Source organism: Chiloscyllium plagiosum, chromosome 17 (assembly GCF_004010195.1).
Source record: "Chiloscyllium plagiosum isolate BGI_BamShark_2017 chromosome 17, ASM401019v2, whole genome shotgun sequence".
NCBI classification, from domain to species: Eukaryota; Metazoa; Chordata; class Chondrichthyes; order Orectolobiformes; family Hemiscylliidae; genus Chiloscyllium; species Chiloscyllium plagiosum.
In genome coordinates, this window is record NC_057726.1 from 49034893 (window position 1) to 49056391 (window position 21499).

The window sequence follows — 21499 nt, forward strand, 5'->3', positions numbered from 1 at the left end:
GACTAAGGGGTTGACTATTTAGGACTAATATGCAGAGGGTCTGAACTCAGAGGGTCGTGAATCTTCGGAATGCCCTCTCCAAGAGCCCATCGGTTGATGAGTATGTTAAAGATGGAGGCCAATCAAATTCTGGATATTATGACAGTTGAGGAATGTGAGGATTGGGTGTAAGTCTGGATTTGAGGGAGGTGGTCTTCTTCACTGATGAAGGCAGTTCAAATGGCTGTGTGACTTTTCATTCTCTGACAATTTACGTTCTTGACATTCAGGTCCTTAAATCTTCATTAACTGATAAGAAGCAGATGCAGATCTGAGTTAACTTGCACAGGTAGTTCCAGGGCCCAAATCTTCACTTTCAGAAATATTTGCAGGAAGCAAGATCCTTGAAGCAAGGCGGGTTGAGATGGCGAGATACGCTGTTAATTCCTGTTTACACTGGCGTGTGAGGCTGGCATTCATAACACATTTTAACCACTGTATCATTAATAAATAATACTTTTTATTTGAGGGGAGTGGTGGGGATTCTTGTACTTGAGAACACGTATATTTCAAAGACGCCAAATCATTACAGCGCCTGTAGTTTAATTTTCATAATATCCAATGGGTAATAGACAAGATTCTCTGAGGGCTGAGCAGTCAAATATTACACACCCTCCACTTGACTTATGGTGGGCAGATCTTCCCCCAGAATGAGAGAAAGGAAGGGATTGAGCAATGTGAAATTAGGAGAGTTATTGCTGGTGCAGGTGAAGGAGAGGTAGGCAATGCTGGGGCCATGTAGCGTGGTAATGTGGAAGGCTGGGGGGAAATGAGAGCAAGTGAGGGAAGACATTGAAGGCAATAGTGAGAGTGGCAGAGTATGAGGCTTGTGGAAGATGGTAGGCCCTGTCAGAGAATTGCAGCACCGTCTTCCCTTTCTCTGATATCTTTGCACCTGTCACCAATCAGGGCAGCTTTGGAATGCCGGTACTCATCTGGGTACACAGTGGCCCTTTAAAGGTGGCAGAGGCATCAGGAATGCTGGCCCCATGGTGTGTATCTGCTGAGTGGGCAGATCTTCCAGGAATGGTACGTTGGTGAGATGGGGCTAGATTAGGACGGGAGGAATGCAATATGTGTGGAGTCGATTGATAATGAGATAAGTTTGATAAGATTTGGCCATAAATTTAATGATACCTCATGATGAAAAACTCTCCAGAAGCTCAACGTAACTTGCACTTTGCCAAAAAAAGGGGTAAGATTCAGCCCAAAGTGTTTATTGCAAGGAGATTGGAGTATAAAAGTGGGCATGTTTTACTGCAGCTGTACAATTTCTTGGTGAGATTACATCTGGAGTGCAATGTGGAGTTTCTGGTCTACCTGGAACTCAATTGTCATTTCACTGCCTCCCAAAACCTTCAACTGACCCCCATAACTCTCAATTAGCTATCATTAATCCTAACAGCTCCTTTTGTCTCCATCAGTGTGTTATTTTGATATTCCTTATTTGAAATAAAAGATATGATTGCTTTAGAAGCCAGTCAGAGGAAGTTTGCTCAATACATTCTTAGGATGAAGGTCTTAACTTATGAAGAAAGGCTTTCCCTATATCCGCTAGAGTTCAGAAGAATGGGGAGTGATCTTACTGAAACATGATCTTGACGGGATTGGATAATTTAGACATCAAGGGGATGTTTCCGCTTGTGTGGGTGACTAAAACTAGGGAAGCTTAGTTTAAAAGTAAGACAAATAAATATGAAATCCAATTATTCTTGGAAACAAATGTACTGATCATACTGGAGCTCTACTTTGAGATTTACATTTCTGTCAGTTGAATGTGAAATTTTACTCCCTGGAAGGTAGCAAAGACTGAGCCGCATAGTTTTTCGTTGACGAGTGATTCAAAGGTTCTGAATGGGACAGATTGAAAAATGGAGCTGAGACCACAACCAGATCAGCCTTATTGAATGGTGCAGCAGGCTCGAGGGACCAAATGGCCTACTACTCCTTGAAAGTTGTGTGTCATCCTCTGTTCCTATTGTAATGAATATTGCTTTGTCAGGGGTACCAATTTTGGATAAGATTTTCAATCAAAGCCCTCTCTACATCCATCGGTAGCAGTGAATATCAGATGATTGAATTGAGGAGTGTGTGCATGATGAGAGATGGAGAGAGTTACACCTCTTTCATTATGACTGGGATGAAGTCCCACATCATCAACATATGCTGACACAGCCTCCAGACCTTGATTGCCTCTGAACCTTTTTCCTCTATTTTACTGGCATTTGTTCCCAAGGCAGACATCCTGTGCAAGAAACTTTCCTGACTCTCACTATTGATCTCAATGATGAAAGACCAAGCCTTTCATTCTGTTTCTCTCTCCTCTAATGTTCTCAGACTTCCTATGCATTTCCAACATTTTCCACTTGCATTTGAGTTTTCCTGCAATGTCTGGTCAATATTTACCCTTCATCAACATCACTAAAACCGATCATTATCCCATTGCTTTTAGTGAGACCCTCCTGTGTGCAAGCTGGTGATCGTATTTCTTATATTCCAACTGTGTTAGCACTTCCAAAGTACTTCATTGTCTGGAAAGTGGCTAGAGATATCCTGGCATTGTGAGCAAGGCCATATAATTGCAAACTTCAAAGTGGAGGAAAGAAAAATAAATTTTGGTATCCTTGTAAACAAAATGAACAAATAATTAAATATGCGCTGAAAATGTGTTGCTGGAAAAGCGCAGCAGGTCAGGCAGCATCCAAGGAACAGGAGAATCGACGTTTCAGGCATAAGCCCTTCCTCTGAAGAAGGGCTTATGCCCGAAACATCGATTCTCCTGTTCCTTGGATGCTGCCTGACCTGCTGTGCTTTTCCAGCAACACATTTTCAGCTCTGATCTCCAGCATCTGCAGTCCTCACTTTCCCCTCGAATAATTAAATATGACATGGCAAGTTAATATGGCAGTTATAGAATCATAGAGATGTACAGCATGGAAGCAGACCCTTCGGTCCAACTCGTCCCTGACAAGGAGATATCCCATTTGCCAGAACTTGGCCCATATTCCTCTAAACCCTTCCAATTCATATACCAATCCAGATGTCCTTTAAATGTTGTAATTGTACCAGCATCCACCACTTCCTCTGGCAGCTCATTCCATACACGCACCATTCTCTGCATGAATATGTTGCCCCTTAGATCTCTTTTAGATCTTTCCCCTCTCAGCTCAAAACCTATGTTCTCTCGGTTTGGACTCCCCTACCCTGGGGAAAAGACCTTGTCTACTCACCCTATGCATGCCCCTCATGATTTTAAAAACCTCTATAAGGTCACCCCTCCAGCTCCAATGCTGCAGGGAAAATAGTCGCAGCCTGTTCAACCACTCCCTGTAGGTCAAACCTTCCAACACTGGCAACATCCTTGTAAATTTATTCTGAACCATTTCAAGTTTCACAGCATCTTTCCTATAGTAGGAAGACTAGAATTGCATGCAGTATACCAAAAGTGGCCTAACTAATGTCCTGTATGTTCGGAACAAGACCTCCCAACTCCAATACTCAGTGCACTGACCAGTAAAGGCAAGCATACCAAAAACCTTCTTCACTATCCTGTCTATCTGGGACTCCTCTTTCAGGGAATTATGAACCTCCACTCCAAGGTCTCTTTATTCAGCAGCAATCCCCAGGACCTTACTATTAAGTGTATACGTCCTGCACTGATTTGCCTTTCCAAAATGCAGCACCTCACATTTATCTAAATTAAACTCTATCTGCCACTCCTTGGCCCATTGGCCTGTCTGATCTAGATCCTGTTGTAATCTGAGGTAATCTTCTTTGCTGTCCACTTCACCTCTAATTTTGGTGTCATCTGCAAACGTACTATTTATACCTCTTTAGTTCGCATCCAAATCATTCATAAAAATGACGAACAGTAGTGGACCTAGCACCGATTCTTGTGGCACTCCACTGGTCACAGGCCTCCAGTCTGAAAGGCAACCCTCCACCACCACCCTCTGTCTTCTACCTTCGAGCCAGTTCTGTATCCAAATAGTTGTTTTCTCTCTATTCCATGTCATCTAACCCTGCTAACCAGTCTCCCATGAGGAACCTTGTTGAACACTTTACTGAAGTTCATATAGATCATGTCCACTGCTCGGTCCTCATTAATCCTCTTTGTTACTTCTTCAAAAAATTCAATCAAGACAGTGAGATACAATTTCCCACACACAAAGCATGTTGACTATCTGTAATTAGTCCTTGATTTTCCAAATACATGTAAATCCTGTCCCTTGGGATTCTCTCCAACAACTTACTCACAATTAATGTCAGTCTCATTGGTAGAGAGTTCCCTGGCTTTTCCTTACCATTTTTCTACATTAGCCAACATCCAGTCTTCCGTCAGCTCACCTGTGGCTATTGATGATACAACTATCTTATCAAGGGGCCCAACAATCACTCCACGAGCTTCCTACAGAGATCCAGGGTACATCTGATTAGGTTGGGGAGAGTTATCCACCTTTAAGTATCTTAAAACGTCCAGCTCTTCCTCCTCTGTAATGTGACATTTTTTCAAGTTGTCACTATTTATTTCCCCATGTTCTCTATCTTCCATATCCTACTTCACAGTAAACACTGATGGATGTTGTCTGTATAGGGTTTTTCAAGTTCATTAGCTGCTGCTTTTGTGTGTTAGTGGGTTTGTGGGCTGCCATGATGCTCAAGGGTCTGAGTAGTCTGGCAGTCATTTCCAAGATGTCTTTGATCTAGGGGAGAGTGGCTAAGGCTTCTGGACACGTCTTGTCTGCTTGTTTAGGTTTGTTGCTGAGAAATCTGCGGACTGTGTTCATTGAGTACCCGTTCTTTTTGAATACATTGTATAGGTGATTTTCCTCTACTCTGCGTAGTTCCTCTGTGCTGCAGTGTGTGGTGGCTCATTGGAATAATGTTCTGGTGCAGCTTTGTTTGTGGATGTTGGGGTAATTGTTTCTGTAGCTCAATATTTGGTCCGTATATATTGTTTTCCTGTAGATGCTGGTTTTAAGCTCCCCATTGCCTGTTCACTTTACCATGACATCTAAGAATGGCAATTTGTTGTTGTTTTCCTCCTCTTGAGTGAATTTTATGCCAGTAAGGGTATTATTGATGACACAGACAAAAAGCAAAACTAATGTAATTTACAAAATACCGTGCAAGGACTGTAACAAACATTACATTGGACAAACAGGCAGAAAACTAGCCACCAGGATACGGGAACATCAACTAGCCAGCAAAACGACATGACCCTCTCTCAGTAGTATCCTTACATATAGATGAGGAAGGACACTATTTCGACTGGGACAACACATCCATCCTAGGACAAGCCAAACAGAAACACATACGAGAATTCCTAGAAGCATGTCATTCCAACCGGAACTCTATCAACAAACACATTGATTTAGACCCGAATTACCATCCCCGAGAAAAAGAACAGGAAATGACATCACCACAGAGAATGATGTCACCACATGAAATGACATTACCAACCAAAGAAACCCAAACATATAAATAGAAAACAGGAATTACCAACAGTGCTTTGTCCGGAGACCCACTGAAGATGTTACCTAGTATGGTGATGAAACGTCTGGAAATAAACCTTCCAGCTCAGCGAGCAAAACTACATCCAGAACCTCAACCTGAGCTATAAATCTTCTCAAATCTCGCTAAGTAAACACTGATATGAAATACCCATTTAGTATCTCCCCCATCTCGTGTGGTTCCACACATAAGCAGATCTTGAAGGAGCCCTATCTTCTCCCTAGTTACTGTATTAACCTTGACGTTTTTGTAGAATCCCTTTGGATTTTCCATAACTCCATTTGCCAAAGCTATTTCATGTCCCCTTTTTGCCCTATTGATTTCCTTCATAAGCATACTCCTACTGCCTGTACACTCTTCTAGGGACTTACTCGATCTCTGATCTCTATATCTGACATATACAGCCTCCTTATTTTTTGAGCAAAACCTCAATTTCTCTAGTCATCCAGCATTCCAATACCTACCAGCCTTGTTCTTCACCCTAACAGGAACATACTGTCTCTGAAAAGTGATTTGGGTTACTTGATTTTGTAAATAGAGGAACCATAAGCTAAAATTCTAGAGATGATCATCTGAGAACTTCATTTATCATGGATTTAGGCTCATGTGAAACATTGCAGTTACAGGGGAACCTCAATTATCCGAATGTGATGGGCAGGCACTATTTCGTTCGGGTAATTGATTATTCGGTTAATTGATTAAATGCCTTTCCTCTGGGGCTCGGAGTTTTTAAAGTCTGCTCCTCATTCAGGAGACAACGCAGCAACACACAGGGTGTGAGACCCTGCCCCAACACCACCCACTGCCCTCCCAACCGCGTCCGACACCTCACCCCGCATCCTCCCACCCCCGCACCCGAGACCGCCCCCAGCCCTCAAATCCGTCCAACACCGGCCCCTGACTCACCCTGCCCCCGTCCACCCCTTCCCCCTATCTGGGGCAGCCAGACTGTACACCAACAACAAGACTGCTGCTGCTGCTGTCTTTGTGGGGTAAGTCTCCAAATACCACATGCACGCACATACAGTTTTTTACTGCACCTTTTCAACAGGTTCTACCTCTGTACAGAACAATGTTGGAGAGATTATCTGGGGAAAGGAGGTTAGGGTACACCCCTCTGTAGAACTCCAGGGAAACTGTGGGGAGAGAGAGGGCAGGAGGTCAGTCATTTGGAGACGGTGCCTGTTTAATCACAATAAAGAAAAGACGCGATCACTGTTGGAAACACATCTTTGATGTAATGTTTCTATCGGGACCTCCAGATCTCCTTCGGATAATCCGATTTTCGGATAATTGGTATTCGGATAATCGAGGTTTCTCTATCTTTCTCGACACCACATTTTAAGAATTGTGATGACCTTAGAACAGATACACAGGAAGTTTACCAAATGTTTCGACAATGAGGGATTTCAGCTATGAGCACAATTTGGAAAAGTTATGACTGTTCTCCTTAGAAGAGAGAAGTTTAAGAGGTGACCAGTGCAAGGAGATGAGAATGTTTGACTGAGGAAACTAGTCCCAGTGAAGAATGGATCAATAATGAAAGGCTATCCATTTAAAATCATTGACTCAAGTTATAGAGAGGATCTGAGGAGATTTCTTTTAATGCAAAATGTCTGGATTTGGAATATTCCAACTGAATGGAGCTGATTCATGAATAATTTTAAAAGGGAATTTAACAGGTTCTGAAAGATCAAAACCTTAAGAGTTATGACGAAAAATGCAGATTAGTGGAATTAAAAGAACTGTGTTTTTTAAGAGTCAGCACAGGTAAGTGAGCCAAATATTCTGCACTGTAAGTCTCTCAAGCATCGATTTGAGATTAAACCTGTGTGGGGTTCATTAAAAGATTATTTTCTGAACACTGCGTAACAGGAAACATTATCAAGTAGCCATTGGGTTAAAGAAAAGTTTACATGTGGGTAGAAGTTCACAGTTATTTTCCGTCTCTCATCAAGATCATTAAACGTTATTTTCTGGCAGTGCTGCAATTGCAAATGTCCTGAGCCAATCATATTGAAAAATCTTTACTGAGCCCCACATCATTCTGTAACAAGAAGTAGTGGTTAACGTAAGGCAGGAGAGTATCTTTTGCCCAACTATCTACAATGACATCATTAATAATCATCCTTTCAGCATGGCGAGTTAAAATTAGACTCGAAATGGGGTTCTCCAAACTGTTCCAGATGGACTACTCCTAACCATTAAACTTCCAGATGAGCAGTGATGATGTGCCCCACCCCCCCCTTCATTGTTCCCATGGCCTCTCTATGGTTCACAACAAGATTAGTTCAAAACTGGATCCTTTTCTTGTGATACCTTCCTCCCAGACTCCAGTGGACTTATGTTTTAAAAGGATCCAATTTAACCAACGAATTAACAAAGACAGTGAGTTTGTTAATTACTAAAATGTGCAAATTATGCAACACACTTTCACAGAGGGTAGAAATAAGTGTGGGTGTGAAAGTGTAAAAGCTGAGAAAGGAAGATATACAGATCAGTCTTCGAATTGTTTGCAAAGTATATATAGGTAAACTTTGCAGCTGTTATGGTACAGGTTACCATTTGCAATGGTTTTGATAGTTGAATGACTGACTTCAAGCGCCCTTGTTTTGCAGACTGATTGAGTTTCTGTGCTTCTGGTTCATTTCGATCATCATTGAGTTCCAGTATTCAGGCCGACAGAAAGCCTTAGTGTTGGCTTATTTCCATTTTAATCAGTTTTCTTCATTCAGTGCAAGAGAGTGTCTTTACCTGAAACACAGTTTACTAGATGGTAGTTCTTTGACTGTGACTTTCACAGCACACTGACCCTTAAATCCAGCCTGATATCCATGAGACCATTCAGTACTATTCGTACACTCCAGCAGAATTGAAACTGGCTTTTTAACCCCATCCTTGTGTATTCTTTGAAGGAAGGAAAAAGTGCAGGTGGCTTGCTTTCAGCAGGAGACATCAGTCAAAATTAGTTTTGCAATCACAAGAGATCATAGTCCAGTTTGTTTTGATATACATTATCTACCCTTTGAAGTGTTGTTGTTTATAGTTCACTTGGCATCATCGGTGTGAAATTCCATTGCGCTCTCTCTCTCTCTCTCTCTCGAGGCATCCACTTAATTTACATCTGCAGCCATGTCTGAATGAGTCAGCTTTTTTAAAAAAAACACATTTTAAAACTACAAGTTAAAAAATACCCACTCTGCTTCAGGTTTCTGACGGGTGGTCACAGCTAAAGTCAACGATGAGCGTGTTTGCTGATGATTAGACTGCATTCAGCACCATGCGTGACTCCAAAAGAGTGTTTGTATTGCAGTCGGATCTGGACAACATTCAAGATTGGATTGGTGAATGATAGGTAACATTGGCACCACTAAAGGGGCAGCCAATGACCATCATCAGTGAGAAATAATCTCACAACCTCTCATTTCACATTCAATGATATTACACTTGCTGAATGCCCAACAATCCCTATACTGGGGTGTACAAAGTTAAAAATGGACTATAACCTGGTGTTGTGTGATTTTTAACTTTGTACACCCAAGTCCAACACCGGCATCTCCAAATCATGTATACTGGGAATTCCCATTGATCAGATATTTAACTGCCACAGCCATACAAATACTATGGCTACAGGGGGAGGTCTAAAGTTGGGAATTCTGAGGAAAATAACTCACCTCCTATCTCTCCAAAGTCTGTCTGCCAGCTACAAGGCACAAGTCAGGATGATTATGGAGTACTCCTCACTTGTCTGGATGGGTTCAGCTCCAACAACACTCAAGAAGCTCAACATAGAACAAGACAGAACAGTCCACTTGATCCTCACCCTGTCCACTAACTTGAATACTTCATCCCTCCACCATTGACACACAGTGGCAACAGTGTATATGAAATGTAAGGTGCAATGTAATAACTTACAAAGGCTTCTTAGACAGACCTTCAACACCTACGAAACCTGCAACCAAGAAACAAAGGCAGCAGATGCTTGGGAGCAACACCACCCATAAATTCCCCTCAAAACCATATACCATCCTGACTTGGAACTGTATTGAAGTTCCTCCGCACACACACACTTACACAATCATTTTGTAGTAATTACACAGTTTCAATTGCCATTGTCACGTTGTGGTAGATTATTCATCCTCTTCCTGCACTGCTCCTATGTTATGAGGAGGATATCTCATGTACTGACCCTCATTTACACATCTGCTCAGGCTGCATTGGACAGATGAGAGACTTTCTGCTGCCATTCTAGGAAATATTACTTTTCAGATTTCCCCAACAGCCTGGAGGAGAACCTGCAGTGAGTAACCACTGTGCTAATGGGCTGGTCGTTGTCCACTCTGAGACATGGTTGATGTTGGAAGCAGAAGTAGGTTTACCATGGCACTGAAATTTTGTCACTATCTCCAGAACAACTGCCAGACTGAAGTCCTAGACTTTCAGGAAATGTAGACTTACAACGTGTGAGGTAAAGATAAGGGTGACAATTACTTGCCTGCCCCCACCACGTGATTCACTGCTCTCTTTGCTTTGTTTTGTTATTTTGTGATCACATGTGGCCAGCCATTCTGCCTGCCCAAACAAGTGTCACTCATTTCTAGTCCTAGTACCAATAAACTTGCTACTGCATAAATTTAGAAGTTTTTTTAGTACTTCAGTAGTTTAATCAATGACTATGCCCAGTTTTAAGAACAGATAGTTTTGCTTTGTAGTGGACTAAACTGATCGTTTGCAGTTTTTCATCCAAGATATTAAGTAGGGAAAATATTGGTACAATGAAAATTCCTCTTAATAATTTAACTTTCAGCTTGAGCATCTGAAGTTCCAGAATCTTCACATTGCTTGTCCCAGCTGGTTCTGCTTTTGTGTTTCAGATGCTGGCATTTCTTTAAGAAACAATGCTTCATGTTGTTTTTATTAAAGTTGGCTGCAAATGTTCGAGTAATGTGATGTGAATCTATGATGTTAAGTCTGGCACAAAATCACACAAATGCTTGACTGCCAAACAGAGAACATTATTTTTTCTATGTCATAATGCATCGCATGATATTTTTTATTATATCCCATGATGTGCGAATGTCCTCAGTGGTTTGAAACTGCATCAGAACCTCAATGGGGGAACGAGTTCAGTGTAAATATGGTAAGTACATTAAATTTTGACTCTGATCTAATATATGAGAAGACTAGTACAATTAGATTCTATGTCTGTTCAGCATGACCTTTGCAAATGGGTTGAGTGCTTATTAGATACCCATACATTATTTATAAGCAGTTTAACAAAGAAGGAGAATGGTTTCACTAGCTAGAAGTGATCTCCTTACTCTTGTCTCTACTTAGATGGCCAAGTCAGATTTCAACAAAACAGGCCTCATAATAAATGGATTTATATTTAAGGTGATATAATTCAGTAAATCATATTAGAGTCTTGAAAAACAGTTTCAAATCTCACAGTTGTAAAATAGGATTCATCAATGCATTCAAGTTAAGCCAAATGAGTCATTTAGCAGGTTTGCTGATTTAAAGGTACAAGTTATTTTCTTGTACCACAAGTTAGGAAGAAACTTTGTAGTTCTGATACTGCTGTTTCGAAAGTCTCACAAGGTACTGAATGAAATAAATATACAGTGAAAATATCAGATACTACTTGCATTAGGCCTATACAATGTGAACTAGATCACATATAGATAAAAGTTCAAATGATTCATTCTACATCCTTGAAAATAACAAGAACCTTTCTCTCCATCTTAAAACATCTGGAAGGTCAACCATTACTTTAAACAAATTTACATAGCTTTTCTGCCAGAAAGCAATCTTGGAATTAACACTCGAGTACTTAGCAAAAGACTTTCTTTTTACTGAGGCTATTTCACAGTTGGCACAGTGGCTCAGTGGTTAGCACTGCTGCCTCACAGTACCACAGACCCGGGTTCGATACCATGGAGTTTGCACATTCTCCCCGTGTCTGTGTGGGTTTCTTCTGGGTGCTCTGGTTTCCTCCCACCGTCCAAAGATATGCAGGTTAGTTGAATTGGCCATGCTAAATTGCCCATTGTGATCAGGGATGTGTAGATTAAGTGCATTAGTCAGGGGTAAATATAAGGTATGGGGAAGGGTCCGAGTGGGTCACTCTTCAGAGGGTTGGTGTGGACTTGTTGGGCTGAAGGGCCTGTTTCCACACTGTAGGGATTCTAATTCTTCAAAATGAAAAGTGATTCATATTTTGCTGGTGAAGGAAAAATACAATGAAAAGTAACATTTTTAAAAAATTATTTAACAAGTTGCATCCTCTATATTTCTACTAGTCTGTGAACATTTGGTGATATGAAAATCATTGCTCCATTACTCAAAACTTGAACAAAGATTGGGCAATGCATAAACTATTCTGATGGAACAGGAATACATAAATGTGCTTTTCCAAGTTGTATGAATAGCATCAAGAAATCAATCTTCCCATATTTGAGAACAAATTAGGTACCAACATTATTAAATAAAATCTTCCAAAGTGGACCTTCTTGTTAAGTCAACACATTCAATTGAGGAACTATAGCCTTAACTGCAAAAAAATAGCTGTTTGGTCTGTGCAAATTACTTTGTTGTCTGTCTGCATGTAATGAAAGCAAGGAACAGCAACTGGCATCTGAACCATCATTCTCTCTTTTGGGTTCAATATTTATTAAACAGCTTACCAAGTTAGCAAATGTATTCCTTGTACAAAAGCCAAACTATCTAATATTTCAGGGCCAGCAGTGTGATTTGAACATTACTGCCTGGTAAGTCAAAAACCTTTCAATAGATAGGGTCTGTGGAAAACACATGGCTAATTCATGGCAACAATTCACAGAAGCAAATCCAAATCTTATAATTGCTTTATTTAGCTTTATGTAGAATGAGCCTGATACCCCGCCTCAACAATAATTCTATGCAGCTTTGCATTACTGTAACAAATCTGTTCTATCGGTTTACATATTTCAGTTCTAACTATGGTTATTACAGTATTACTTTTGTAAAATATTCCATCAAGTGTTTGAAAATATTCATTCTCGATTGAAAAAAAACTATTATAGAAGAATTTGAATTATCCGGCATTTGATTTTCTGAATTTCAGATTATACAGACAAGATCGCATGGTCAGGATGCTTGGCTAAACTGTATTATCCGGATTTCGATTATCCAAACATTCAATTATCCGAATAAAATAATCTCTGCCCGTGCTGTTCAGATAATCAAGATTCCTCTATGTATAACATAGGAGATACATTGGGCAAGGGCGTTAATACAAAATGAGACACCATATGTACTTTGTGTCCAATATTCAGTTTCATTAAAACCTATGGAACCAAATATCCTACTTTATTTACACCAGGCAGCTGATGTGGCTCTGCTTGTTTACCCCAACTTAAATTTCTATTCTTGGAACCCAATGTTCTTCCACTGTTGCACATTTCAACTTAATCCATCCTTGTGTTTCGACCAATAGAAATCTCAACTTCTTTCTGTTGCAGAAATAGCCTTATGTATCATAACTTTAATATTCCACATATTCACTAGTTTGTGGTTTGATTCTTCCTCTTATCATACTTAGATATCTGTTAGGTCTTTTGTGGCCTCTCTCTACCAAAGAGTAACTAAGATCTGACTATGGTAGATTTCTGCAAACTCCTTTATTTACACTGTCAGACAGCCTACACTGTAGGGTAAATATCTCTCTCTCTCTCCGGTACAGGCTTTTCATTCTCTTTTCTCAGATTGCAAAGCATGACTACTGATGGCACTGTTACATCATCAAATCCATCAGATCCCATTACTCTACACTATCTGCTGTTCGTGTGATGTGGAATTGTCGGCAAGGCCAGCTTTGCTTGTCCATTCCTAAATGCCCTTGAATAAACAATGTTGAGTCACTATCTTGAACTGCTTTGGTCTATAAGATGCAGTCACCATGCTATTAAGAAGAGTTCCACCTTTTGACTCAGTGGCAGTGAAGGAATGGCAATATAGTTCCAAGTCAGGATTATATGTAGCTTGGAGGAGAACCCTTGGTATTTCTGTGCATCTGCTGCCCTTTCTAGGTGGTAGAGCTCAGCATTTGATAGGTTTCCCCCAAGGAGATTTGGCGAATTGCGACAGTGCATCTTACATCTAGTACAACTGCTGCTGATGTGAGCCAGCGATAGAGGGAATAAATGTCTAAGGTGGAACATGGAATACTGATTAAGTGAGCTCCTTTATTGTGATGATTTTGAATTTCTTGAATGCTATTGGAGCTGCTCTTACCCAGATAGGTGGAGAATATTCTGTCATTCTCTTGACTTGTGCCTTGTCGATGATGGGCAGGAACTAGGGAGTTAGGAGTGGATAAGTTGCTGGAGTATTCGCGGTCTCTGAATTTCCTGCTCTTCTAGCCACAGACTTTATAGGGCTAGTCCAGTTAAGTTTCCAATCAGTTGTAACTGGCAGATGTCGATAATCCAGGGGATTCAGTGATGGCTGTGCCATTAATTAACAAGAGGCAATGGTTAGTTTCTTTCTTGTTGGAAGAGTTCTTGTGTATTGCAAGTGTTACTTGTCATTTATCTGCCCAAGCATTAATGTTAAGCAGATCATGTTGCATGCAAGTATATTCTACTTCACTACCTGCAGAGTTGCAATTGGTGTTGAATGCTATGCAATAATTAACAAACATCTTTTGTGGTCAGGCCATTGATGAAAAATGTTGAACCTTAAATATTTCCATGAGGAACTCCCGCGCAGTCCTGATACTGTCATTACTAATTTATTTTATTATTCATTCACTCATGGAATGAAGGAAATAGCATTAATTTCCCATCTCTAATTGCATGGAGAAGGTGGTGGTGAGCTGCCTCCTTGAATTGCTGCAGTCCATATAGTACAGGTGGTACCACATTGCCATTAGTGAGGTAGTTCCAAGAATTTGTCTCAGCAACAGTGAAGGAATGGCAATATGGTTCTAAGTCAGGCATGTGTATGGCCTAGAGAGTGTCACACAGATGGTGGCATTCCCATTCATCTGCTGCCATTGTCACTTGGAAAGTGCTGTCAGAGGAGTCTGGGTGAGTTGATGCAGGGCTTCATGTAGATGGTACACACTGCTGCCATTGTGGATCTGTTGTGAAGGGACAGTATGTTTAAACTGAGGGATTGGGTGTTTATCAGGTTGGCTCTTTGTCCTGGAATGTGTCAAGTTCTTCAATGTATTGGAGCTTTATCCATTGAGGAAATGCAGAATATTCCATCACACTGCTGACTTGTGCATTGTCGGTGACAAGTTTTAGAGAATCAGGAGGTAAGTTACTGACTACAACATTCCTATCCTCTGACTTGCTTTTGTTGTCATTATATTTGTACGGCTGGTTCAGTTCAGTTTCTCATCAATCGTAACAGCGAGTATATTGATAGTGGACGATTCAGCAATGGTAATAGTTCAATTCTCTCTCTGTTCATGATGGTCATTGCCTGGCATTTCTGATGCACAAATATACTTACCATGTATGCTCAGCACACGTCTGGATTCTGTCCAGGTCTTGCTGCCTATGAAAACAAGCTGTTTCAGTATCTGAGGTATTGCAAGCACTGCTGAACTTTATGCAATCATCGGTGAACATTCCCACTTCAGACCTTATGATGGAGGGAAGGTCATTGATAAAGCAGCTGCAGATGGTTGGGCCTAGGACACTATCCTGAGGAACTCCTGCAGAGATGTCTCAGGCTGAGATCATTTACCTCCAACAACCAAAACCATCTTCCTAGGTGCCAGGTATGATTCCAACCTGATTGCCATTGACTCCAATTTCTCCAAGGCTCCTTGATGACATATTCAGTCAAATGCAGCTGTGATATCAAGGACAGTCATTCTCACCTTGCCTCTGGAGTTCAACGTTTTAGTCCATATTAAGATCAAGGTTATTATGAGGTCAAGAGCTGAGTAGAGCTGGTAGAACCCACTCTGAGCATTAGTGAACAAGTTATTGCTAAGCAAGTGCTGCTTGATAGTGCTATGCTGATGGTGGCTTTCATAACTTTGCTGGTAATCAGATGGTAATAGTGCAGGTTGGATTTGTCCTGCCTTTCTAATGTGCATAGGACATTTCTGGGCAATGTTTGTTGTGAGCTTGCTCAACTCTATAGCTTGCTGCTTCAATTGTTTAGTGTGCAAGCAGCCCTATCTTGCACATTTATCAAGTTGACACTTTCTTTTTAGGTATGGGTAGAGCTATTCCTGACATACCCTTACACATTCCTCATTGAATCAGAATTGACTATTAGAGAAGGGAAGTTATGTAGGACAAGAGGGAGATTGTGTTATTATGACTAAGCACAAAATGTCGAAGTATATTATTTAATTAACCCAACATTATATTATTCTGCTTATGTGGACTTTACGAATTTAATATCATGTGACTCTGCTTAGCTTCAATTGGGAAATGCACCATGGGAATTCGCAGAGCTACATTGTAAGAATTCCCAACTTTTGAGGTTAATTGAGCATATATCATCCTATCTCCTTGAATCCTTATCAGAAGGGTCTGGTGTTATCAATAAAACAAAGCTAGAATGAATTTTACTGCATGAAAGGAGGGAAAAACTTAACAGGTATGTACAACATTAGCTTTGTTTTAATTTATAATGTTTTAGAAAAGAAGCAAATATGTTTGGCTAAATGTAATCGTTGTACTAAACTTATAATTAACAGTTTGCCCAATAATGGACAGCTCAGTTCTGACAGTCAACATGAGAATATTAGTCACAAAGGGCAACCGCCAAAAGTGGGCTCCAATGTCAATTCTTTGTCAGAACAAGATAGTCATGGAGAAATTATAAGTAAAGCAGGGAAGGCCAATGGAAAATAAAAGATTAAGAAATGTACTGAATGAGGGACAGAAACTTTGGGCCATGAATTGCAGTACAAAGACAAAAGGCAAGAAAATGCAGTATAACCTCAAACAGCAGATCCAGAAGCAAACATGCCCCGAGAAAGAGATCACAAACCACTGAAAGAAATTCTATTAATAGGAGGGGAGGTCAAATAGTCACAGTCAGATAGAGATGGAAGACAAGACAGAGGGTGCAATACAACAAGGACTAGAAATATAGTATAATCCAAGATTACCACCAGGAGCAGAAGCCCATGTGATGGGAATTGACAAAGTGAAGAAATTCTTGTGTTCTCTAAAAGAGGCACCAAATACACTCTGAAATTAAATAAATATGTTTATGACCTTAAGGATGCCTCTAGAGCTTTGTACTTCTCAGTAAGGTTTGTTTTAAAAAAGTTAGGCTATATTAATATTAAAAGCAGACTCTGCCACATTTTACTGGCATTATAAAGGCACAGATTTTAGGCATCTTTATGATGCATGTAATTTTTTTTAATAAGGTGGAAGCAGTGAATTTGAAGACATTGTTACATATAGGCTTAAAGCAGAATTCAAAATCGGAAGTCAAGTTTCTTTACGTTGGAAGAGAAATCAGGAAGAATGAGATACCTGGAGTGGAGACTCCTGGTGGTGGTAGGCCCGGAGCCTGGACTCTTGGCAATGTCAGGCAGCAGTACAGCCAGCATCTCCTGGAGCATCAGCATTGTCAGTGCTGTTCCTGGAGCGAGACTCCGAGAATTGCAACACCTTCCAGAGAACTTGCAGATGCCCCAAAGTAGTGCTTGAAACCCAACATGAACAGAAGATGAACACTTACTTAAATAATTTCTTTTTATTGATTTTGTAGTTCAAAATAGTGCCGGATTGTGCCAACAAAAGACAACACTGTATCTTTAAGATATAGGTGACAATAAAATAATTTATTCATTCACGGATCAAGTGTCACTTTAAATCAGCAATCTTATTTGAAAACTATTAACCTCATTACTATTAGTCAAAGTAGAGCCTCACAAAAAGATGCAATCTCCAAAACTGAGATGAAGGAATTGTGAAATCTAGTTGGACAGCTGAATTGGCTGAGTTGACAAACAAGGCCAGATGCCAGCTGTGAATTATTGGACTTTAGTACCAGTACAAGAAAACCCAAGTTGGAAAATATTATTTGGGCATACAAAGTATTGAAAACTTAAAACTGGAACATAGTTTTGAAACTGTTCGATGCCAGGAACGTGAAAATTGTTTTTTTGTGATGCTGTTTATGCAAACCTGTGTTCTGAAGTTGAAAAGGATTTATAAATGCTCTTATGCAAAATTGAGGCAAATTTATTATTAGCTTGGGAAGCTAAAGAGAGTAGTAAAAAGTACCACACTGCTGGAGATTCTCGTTCTTAGTGAGGTGGTAGAAAGGGTATTTTTCTCAGTGAAAATGTTGGAAGAAATTCTGAAAAGGGATTCAGCAGCATTATCCGAGTGCTACACTAATTGTAAGTGCCTATGGAATAACATACAGTCAGTGAAACGTGTGAAAGAGAAGAGACTGAGATTCAATATTTCTGTTTTAAAACAGATGGAGAATGGATAAATCTCCAAATTGAAATGGATGGATCGCAGCAGGCAACTATTTGATTGCTTTGTTTGTGAAACAGCAAGTTCCCTGAAACTGTTGGAAATGCTTGGAAATGCAATGTGTAAAGCAGGATATAGGAATATAACCTGCTGTCATTGAATAGTTTTATCTTTAACAAAAAGAGAAAGATGAGCCTGTTATCATCTAATAGGATCAGAATGAATGTCTGAGACGTAATGGAATGAGGGATTAAATGATGGATGTATTAAAGTGTTAATTGGGTGTGAATTGTTTCTATAGATCTGTGAGAGGAGGCCGTGTCATAATTGGACTAATAATCCCAAACCCAAGGCTGATGTTCTTGGGGGTATGGGTCCAAATCCCACCAGGGCAGATAGTGAAATTTGAATTCAGTATAAAAACAAATCTCATCCACTGAGTTAACCAATTTCAAGTGTTATAGAACAACAACAACAAAAAAAAATCAACTTGTTTCCTTTATAGGAAAAAAATCTGCCATCGTTATCCAGTCCAGCTTAAACACTACACCCCAAACCCATCACAATGTGGTTGACTTTTAATTAGGAATGGGCAATAAATTCAAGCTCACCCAATGATGCCCAAATCCCAGTGAATACAGAAAAAGGGAAACTAGTAATCAGTGTGAGAGTTTTTGGAAGCATGGAGAATCGAAGTAAAAACTCTTACACTAAAAATGTGGACTTGAATTCTGTTTCAATACAGTTTAATCTTTTGGGGTAGATCAAAGATCGGCCAAGATTGTGTTGAGTGGTGGAGTGGGCTTGTTGGACGAATGGCCTACTTCTGTTATCATTTTCTATTGTCTATATTTGGGACAATTTACGTTGGAGAAGGGAAAGCTAAGAGAAGATTTGATAGAAGTTTTCAAAATCCTAAGGCATTGGGACACAGTAAATAGTGAAAAACTGTCCCCAATTGGAAAAGGATTTAAAAAAAGCAGGCACAGGTTAGAAACATTTTGCAAAAGATGCAAATATGTTTGAAAGGTTTCTTTTCCATCTCACAGTAAATAGTTAGAATCATAGAGATGTACAGCACAGAGACAGATGCTTCGATCCAACTCGTCCATCCTGACCAGATAGCCCAACCTAATCTAGACCCATTTGCCAATACTTGGCCCATATCCCACTAACCCTTTCCTATTTGTATACCCATTCAGATTTTTAAATGTTGTAATTGTACCAGCCTTCACCACTTCCTCTGGCAGCTCATTCCATACATGAACCACCCTCAGTGTGAAAAAGTTGCCCCTTAGGTCCCTTTTATATCTTTCCCCTCTGACATAAAACCTATGCCCTCTAGTTCTGGACTCTCCCACCCCAGGGAAAAGACTTTGTCTATTTATCCTATCCATGCCCCTCATGGTTTTATAAACCTCTATAAGGTCACCCCTCAGCGTCTGACGCTCCAGGGAAAACAGCCCAAGATTAGTCAGCCTCTCCCTACAGTTCAAATCCTCCAACCCTGGCAATGTCCTTGCAAATCTTATGAGCCCTTTCATGTTTCACAACTTCCTTACTGGAAGTGTGGAAGAGTCAGCATCAGTTGAGGCATTCAAAGGGGAAACTGGATAATTGTTTCTATGTAACTAATGTATAGGGTTATGGGGAAATGACAAGCACTAAGCTAAAATGCCCTGTTAGCCATTACTGACAATAGGCTGAATGGCTTCCTTCTGCACCTTAATAATTCTGTGAAGTATGGATATCTCTCAAGATACAGGCTAAAGTGGAAAGCTCAGAGGAGCCCTCCACTGCTGTGCCCTGCAACTTCAGCTTATCAGTAAACTGCAAATCCAGCTGCATTATCCGTTCAGATTTAATTCTTCTGAAATGAAGATAGAAAGTAAATAGGAACTGGAGATTACAGTTATGAACTATTATATGGTTTATAATATTTGATGTGTATGCAGCACTTCAAAGGTTTGAAAGAATAATTTATGACTGCATGTTTTAGCGATTATAGTACATTTTAAAGCTTTCAAGATTGTGATGCCAGTATTTTGCCCTTTTAGTGTTTGCCAAACAAACCAGTGAACACTTTCTCAAGTACAAAGATAATAGATATATGGTTGACTCCTGTTGCTGCATCTGTGCAGCTGAGTTAGTGTCTCAGGGCCATCTAGTTAGTGAGGGTTTACACTCATCTGTCACACATCTGTGGATGTTTCTTTATGTCATTTGCTTATCAGTGTGGTCGGTTTTTCTTAGAAATAAGCCAAATTTCAATCAACATTTGACACAAAACACTTAATGGCATGATCTGACTAAAAAGGATTGTGGCAGGCTGAACATCACTTGGCCACCTAATTGCAGAAATACCCCAAATTAGCTGAAGATAAAATTACAAAAGGAAAAGATAAGCCAAGACACTTGGTAAATAACAGCCTGCGAGCAAAATGATCAATCTTTGTAAATTAGAAGTTTCAGTTGCTTGGAGCAGGAACCTTTTATAAGCAGATAAACAGAGGGTAATGAGTAATTCATCTTGTGGGAATGGTCAGTGGCATCTATGCCTTTGCCCGAGGAACTTGGCTGTCAGTGCTGGTTTGAAATTTTAAATTAGAAACTATTTGATCTCATCCACTTATTAAAAACCTGCTTTTATTTAAAAGTCAACAAACATTTAAGTGATCATGTGAGGAATTGACCGCTAGACAAAATGCATAGATTGCAGTTACAATTGTGTATATTATGTTGCAAAGTAGAAAATGATCATTTTCTTTCACATGAAGAAAAAAATGCAAGAAATATACAGCAAATTAACCAGCACTGGAATTAAAGAAGATGGTTAATGTTTTGGATTGCAGCCCTTTGTCTGAACTAATAGCCAGTTTTTTTTTCTTTAGGGTAGAGCACTGGAAGAAATAAGAATGATGTGCAATTATGTTTGCAGAAGCAGCCAAAGTGAAGAGAAAAAGAAACTTGAATGTATATTGTGCCTTTCATGAACTCAAAATGTTACAAAACTCTTTACAGCTACTGAAGTACTTTTGAAATGAAGTCGCTGGTGTAATGTAGGAAACCTGTCAGTTAGTTTGTACTGTTGGACAAATAGAATCAGAGAATTGTCTATAGTGCAAATGAAGGCCATTTGACCCAGTGAGTCTTCTCCTTTCTACCGATGAGAATCTCACTAAGTGCCATTCTCCTGCCTTCGCTCTGTAACATTGCACATTATCCCTTTTCAACCTTCTAATTCTCTTTTGAACACCTCGATTGAGCCTACTTCGACCAGCTTCTCAGGCAGTACATTCCAGACCCTAACCACTTGCTGCATGTAAAAACTTTTCCTCATATTCCTTCCTTTATGAATTACTTTAACTCCATGCCCTCTCATCCTCCACTCTTTCATAAGTAGAAGCATATTTTCCTTATTTGTTATTTCAAGATCTCTCATGTTTTTGAGAACTTCAGTCAGATCTCATCTTAGCCTTCTCTTT